General features: G+C 47.5%; 1 pseudogene; it reads left to right on the top strand.

The window, feature by feature from the left end:
* Nucleotides 1-6,787: 6,787 nt before the first annotated feature.
* LOC124620486 lies at nucleotides 6,788-6,905 on the top strand (annotated as a pseudogene).
* The last annotated feature ends 391 nt before the right edge of the window (nucleotides 6,906-7,296 follow it).

Here is a 7,296-nt window from a genome sequence, read left to right as displayed (position 1 = left end):
AAACATAAATGAACGATGAAGGCAACTAATACTACTAAATGATAAACGTTGTTGTTCAATATATATTTATTATAGAGTAAAATCAACTCTTTAGGTACAATTGCCTATATTTCCTAACGAAATTATCAACCAACTGCCCAACTCTGCCCCTTATTATGACTGCGCAGTCTAATATCACTAACGTGAAATGACTGACATCATCTACGTACCAAACACTAGAAGAAATTACTTTCAAAGATGTTCTACCGTGGTGTGGAACCTCAGTGGAAATAAACTAACGTGATCACAGCTGTTTAGCTTTATAGCTCTAATAACCCGAAGCAATTTGGAATATCACCATATGCACTGCGTTCGGTGCGTTGAAATGATGGTTCTCGTACTCGTCTGCGACGATGGAAGAACTCCAGCCACAAATAAACTCTTTCAAACACTAGGACGGCAGAAAGCGGTCCTCTGACTAATATACTCCAATACTTTCTTCTCCTCTCTGGGTTCTACAGACGAGAAACGCGAACTCCCAGCCACAAGGACGGAGGTCAGATAATGTCTCAACTTAAGTATGGGCAGAAGAAGTGCTTTCAATTACTGAATGCTGCGAACTCAACGACGACTTCCAACCCGGAGGTGAAGTCCAGAATCGTATAGGTTCACAACAGTACAGTGCCTAACTGTTGTAACTATAAACTGTCCTGAGAGCAAAGACAGCAAGTTCGTCTGTACCAACAAAGCTGATACCGTCACACACGGGCGCTCACAACGGAAGACCTCGTCTCTCCACCGCTGGCTTCCCAGTAAGGCTCAGCTCCCCACCCTCGTAATTCCGAAAACGAGTCTTATTCCCGAAACCACGGAATATTCTCCCTCTCTACAGATTCTTCCGAACGCCGACCAACCATAATTTAGTCTTTTGTCGTCCAGCGCGGAAAGTTTGTGAGGAAAAACCTATACTCGTACGATGATACGCTACTGAGTAAAAATCCTTGGAAATAACCCAGCCTGCGTGGTTTCTGAGGTGCTGCTTCTTCGTTCCTCTCACCTGCGTCCAAGATTTGCAGAATTCCCGGTTATCCTTCCGGTCCTCCTACAATAGCAGCCGGCTGTCACCCTATTGTGCTCCAGAGCTCAGATGCCACGACGTCCGTCTAGCTACTTCCTGTTTTTAAGCAGGACCAACACCTGTGTGGGCCTTCCACGCAGAGCTTGAGTTCTGCCTGTCGTTTCATCTCCACTGGCGTTCCAACCTCTACTAGTATAAGCAATCATTCATTGCGCCATTCTGATAACAAAGACACCCCGTCGCCTTTCATGCAATAAGCTTTAACAATTATTTACAAGGCATACGTGACAACGTCAGTCTACTTTATATATTCACCTATACCATGTACAACCTGTCACATGATACCTAATTGTGGTTGTAGATCATGGCAAAGTATGTGGATGAGTGCTTGTTAGGTGCGGAATTATAGCCACCTTACAGTATTACTTGTTTATTTATCATTTCTGCTCCTGTCCAGCTTTCCTATGACGTCAGTTGCCACACCATTCTGTAACCCATCGACCCTTACCGCCGCATATGAAGTCGTACCCAAAATTCCAGAGCTGATAAATAACTTGAGGAGAACTAAAAGTATATCGGTCGGGTCAGTACACAGGTCAGAACAAGCGAGGAGTCTCCCAGGGCTCATCTGTGACAAGAGAAATCCCACCTGCATCCAATTAAACGCCAGCCCGATTAAGGGCATAGATAGTTACAGAGTTAGGAGTGCCTTCTAGATGGGGTATTCATAATAGTAATAGCGAGAAGGCAAAATATGTAATCTATATCAGTTGGTCCGACAGTAACAAAATAAAAATAATTACTTCAGCGAGTGGATGGACCCAGGCGCATTTCCCCAGGGCTCTGCATGCGAGAGAGCTGTCCCTCCCACAGCTGTCCTACCCATGATCTGTCATAGACAAAGCGCTAGAGGGGTAAGCTTCCATTATCCCTGTAACGGAAAATAGGGTGCTTAAGAAACGGGCGTTGAAAAAAGGAGTTCTTGCTGCTATTTCGCTATGGAATTACAGCATCTCAGAGGTTAGTAGCTGCTGAACCAAATATGCTGTTTCACAGAATACTTGCGAGTTTTGCTGATTTCTGACGGCTGAGGACTGTTAATGATTTATGAGTAACAAATAAGTCTGTTCTTTATCATAAATCATTGTATTGTATTGTACGTTAACCGGTGGCCTCGTAACGACGGAGAGGCTCCGTCCCCGCCTCAGCCGCAGTGGTCCACAACCCCACGACGACGACCACAGTCCACTTCACCCCTCACCGAACCACTCTTTCAGGGGTTATTGTGCCGTTTGGCCCTCGGTCCCCCGGTAGACACCGCCCTCCCCCCCCCCCCCCCCCCCCTCTGGGGACGTCTCACACCAGACGAGTGTAACAGTGTAACCCCTATGTCTGCATCGTAGAGTAATGGTGATGTACGCATACGTGGAGAACTTGTTTGCGCCGACATAGTGTGGCTGAGGCGGAATAAGGGGAACCAGGCCGCATTCGCACATGGAAAACCGCCTAAAAACCATCCACAGATTGGCCGGCTCACCGGACCTCGACATAGGTCCGCCGGGCGGTTTCGTGCCGGGGACCAGGCGCTCCTTCCCAATCCGGAAATCATACTATAACGAAATTTATCACCAACAGTTCAGTTAACTAACGTTTTTCATTAAGTCTTAATTTTTATTAAACCCAAACAAAATTATAAAATTACGTAGGAAACATTGCAGAAAGATAGTTCTACGGGATTTCTTATGGTGATGGGGGGGGGGGGGGGGGCGGGAGGGACGGCAGTTTCGGCACTTTCCTCTCAACTACCGGTAATCTTTCATGTCCTTAGACTCATGCCACAGTCTGGTTTCTACACAGATGCTACTAAATATTAGCAAAAACTGAGAAACAAAAAAACATATTATTATTATTATTACAATTAAAATCTTAGACATCTATGTAACTTTTCAGTGAAATTGCGCCCCTCCCCTCGCACACACACACACACACACACACACACACACACACAGCGACTTATAGTCTGATTCTCATAACAGAACCAGCTTAATCACTAGTGCCATTCAATAAGTAATGCAACACATCTTTTTTTCTGAAAGCAGTTTGATTTTATTCAGGATTCCAATAAACCATATTATCTAGCACTGCTACAAAACCCTACTTTCGACATAATCTCCGTTCAATGCGACGGCTTTACGCCATCTTAGTGAGAGGGCTTGTACGCCCGCAAGGACCACACTGATCGAAATCTGAGCTAACGCCTTACTGCATCAATAAACTGACAGTCACTAAGTACTGCTTCCCGCGGAGTGCATCTTTCATTGGGCTAAACAGATGAAAGTAGAAGGCTCAAAATTCGGGCTGTTGGATGAACGAGGAAGAAAAGTCCAGTGAAGTATCGTAGCTCCCCTCGTGTGCGCAGACTTGTGTTACGCCTTGCGTTGTCATGGAGAAAGAGAAGTTCGTTTGCATTTTGTGGCGACGAACAAGCTGAAGCCCTTTCTTCAGCTTCCTGAAGGTAGCACAATACACTCCAGAGTTGATCGTTACAGTATAAGGGAGTGCAACAAACAGAACAACCTCTTCAGAGTCCCGGAAGATCGTCGTCATGACTTTACCGGATGAATATGCGGCTTTGAATATAAGAACGTAGGCTTCCGCAGCCGGTGTCATAGTGATTAATATTCTTCTTGGTATTATGTCGCGTCATTGCTAAAAACTAACAACAATAATAAACTAAAACCGACGTTTCGGCCGAATTGCAACGGCCTTACTCAGGGCACGACTGATCTTGCATGGGGATAGGTGCTTTTATTTATTACAGACTATCGATGCCTGACGTCACTGTTGTAAAACTTTTAATTGGCGCTCTAATATGATTGGCTAGTCATGACGTAAGGGAAGATGGAAGGAAAGAGGCTATTCGTGACTGTCAAATGGCTCTGATCACTATGGGACTTAACATTTGTGGTCATCAGTCCCCTAGAACTTAGAACTACTTAAACCTAACTAACCTAAGGACATCACACACATCCATGCCCGAGCCAGGATTCGAACCTGCGACCGTAGCGGTCGCGCGGTTCCGGACTGAGCGCCTAGAACCGCTAGACCACCGCGGCTGGCTATTCGTGACTGTCCATGCCGTCAACGATTGGTAGCTGTCCGCCAATCAGCGTTCGGCTGCTGGTCGGCAACTTTTCCTCCTGGTGTGCGCAGAAGTGGACTGACAGTTGCTCTACAGCTGTTTGTGCAGTTACGTCCGTGTCCCGTGTAGCTTCTGCCCCGCGACCGCTCGCGAAACATCTGGCACCTAAGTTACGCCGTCTTGTGGGACAAACTGACTCCTACGTGAAAGACTCTTCCCACTTCATACAACTGGTTAGGGAACAGCGAATAAAGCCATCAGACATTATGGTCAGTTTTGACATCAAGTCTCTCTTCACTAACGTACCTATTGAGGAGACTATGCACATTCTACCGGATCGGATCCCACCAGATATCTGCGATCTGGTGCGGTTATGCCTGTCATATACGTACTTCACCTGGCGGGGAAAATATTACGAACAGTCAGATGGAGTGGCAATGGGTTCCCCGCTCTCCCCTGTAGCTGCGGACATCTTTATGGAAGCCTTTGAGCAAACGGCCCTAGCTTCTGCTCCGTTACGTCCCAGTTGTTGGCAACGATATGTGGACGACACATTCGTTATCTGGCCTCACGGTGAAGCGGAATTGGGAAACTTCCTCCAGCACTTAAATAGCCTGCACAAAAATATAAAGTTCACACATGAGACTGAAAACAAGGGTACCTTGCCATTTATGGATGTGGAACTATACAGAGATGCCGAAAGTAAACTGGGACACAAAATGTACCGTAAACCAACGCACACTAATCGGTACCAGCACGCGGAGAGCCACCACCACGCAGCTCAAAAGTATTCTATTCTGCATACGTTAACTGTCCGAGCCTACCTGATAAGGGATGAAAATAACATCAAAGGAGAATTAAAGGAGCTACAACACGCGTTTCGTACCAACGGCTATGATGGCAACATCATAAGAAAGGTAGCTAAAACCAAAGGGAGCAGAACACGATAAGAAGGCAAAGAAGAGAAGCTTCCACTGGTACACTTACCTTTGTTAAAGGCGTCAGTGAACGGCTAGCTAACGTCCTCCGCCGACGAGGTTTCAAACCGATTTTTCGAAGCAGTCACAGTATCCACGAAATGACAGGTTCCACCAAGGATGTAGTTAACAATCTTAACGCTTAAGGTGTTTATGAACTACGGTGTGAGTGCGGTGCTGTCTACATGGGACACACAGGGACTCCTGTCAGTTTACGAGTAGCAGAACACGAACGCTAGGAATGATTACAACATAATAAATTGGCGATAGCGGAACACCACCGTGACTGTGGACAACCTATCAGGTTCCAGGAAGCCCGAGTACTGGCGGAAGAATCGTGGATGCGAGAACGCAAAATACGAGAGGCGACCGAAATTATTAAGCAGCCTGACAACATCAACAGAGAAGATGGCTACAAACTCCCGGCGTCCTGGCTGCCGGCCATCCCAGTCCAACGGGCCGCGGGCCGGCCGAAGTGGCCGTGCGGTTAAAGGCGCTGCAGTCTGGAACCGCAAGACCGCTACGGTCGCAGGTTCGAATCCTGCCTCGGGCATGGATGTTTGTGATGTCCTTAGGTTAGTTAGGTTTAACTAGTTCTAAGTTCTAGGGGACTAATGACCTCAGCAGTTGAGTCCCATAGTGCTCAGAGCCATTTTGAACCAACGGGCCGCGAGCGGTCGCGGGGCAGAAGCTACACGGGACACGGACGTAACTGCACAAACAGCTGTAGAGCAACTGTCAATCCACTTCCGCGCATACCAGGAGGAAAACTTGCCGACCAGAAGCCGAGCGCTGATTGGCGGACAGCTACCTATCGTTGACGACATGGACATCCACACGAATAGCCTCTTTCTTTCCATCTTCCCTTACGTCAGGACTAGCCAATCATATTAGAGGGCCAATCAAAAGTTTTACAACAGTGACGTCAGACATCGATAGTCTGTAATAAATAGAAGCACCTATCCCCATGCATAACCAGTCGTGCCCTGAGGAAGGCCGTTGCAATTTGGCCGAAACGTGGGTTTTAGTTTATTATTGTTGTTAGTTTTTAGCAATGACGCGGCATAATACCCAGAAGAATTTTAATCACTATGCGGCTTTGAAGTTTTCTTCAAAGGAAAGGTGGTGTGCCGCCACTCCGTGGACTGCCGTTTTGTTCAGGTTCGAAGTTATGAACCCGTGTTTCACAGCCTAAGACAATATTTCACAGAAAATTGTCACGATCAGCTCCATCAAGTAATCCTGCACAGCTGCTCGTTCGTTGTTCTTTTTGGTCTTCTGTTATGCAGCGAGGAATCCTGGGGGTACAAAGCTTTAAGTACCCCAAATGGTGGACGATAGTGTCAGCACTATCAACACAGACGTCCAGTTGAACAGAGTGTCCGTAAGTTCCAGCATTATTAGGAGTCACACCAGTGTGCGGTCGGCCGGCACGCAGAAGGTCGGATTCGTTCGGGCGACCTTGTTGCGATGATAACAGCCGCCCCGCCCAACGACTCATCGTGCTTTTGTTTACTGCCAGGTCCCCCTAGACATTCTGCGAGTCCCTATGAATATCTGCGAAGTTTGGTTTCCGTCAAAAGGAAATAACGACAGCTCTCTGCTTGGATGGGCAACGGCCTTGCCGCAGTGGATACGCCGGTTCCCGTCTGATCACCGAAGTTAAGCGCTGTCGGGCGTGGTCGGCACTTGGATGGGTGACCATCCAGGCCGCCATGCACTGTTGCCATTTTTCGGGGTGCACTCAGCCTCATGATGCCAATTGAGGAGCCACTCGATCGAATAGGAGCGGCTCCGGTCAAAGAAAACCATCACAACGACCAGAAGAGCTGCGTGCTGACCACGCGCCCCTCCTATCCGCATCCTCAGCTGAGGATGACACGGCGGTCGAATGGTCCCGGTGGGCCACATGTGGCCTGATGATGGAGTGCTCTGCTTGGAACGCGCTCGGCTACAGCCGCCATTTTGAAAGCTACGTACAGAGCAGCCACTTATCGCAACTTCATGAAATCATAGGGGCTAAAGTGAGAATATTACATGGTGTCCCGACAGCAAATACCACATTCTTTTTAACCGAAATTGGCTGAGAAAAAAATGTGTTAGACTACTTATTGAACGCC

Source organism: Schistocerca americana, chromosome 6, assembly GCF_021461395.2.
Source record: "Schistocerca americana isolate TAMUIC-IGC-003095 chromosome 6, iqSchAmer2.1, whole genome shotgun sequence".
Lineage (NCBI taxonomy): Eukaryota > Metazoa > Arthropoda > Insecta > Orthoptera > Acrididae > Schistocerca > Schistocerca americana.
Note: the sequence above shows the minus strand (reverse complement) of the source record. Positions and strands in the feature narration are given on the sequence as shown.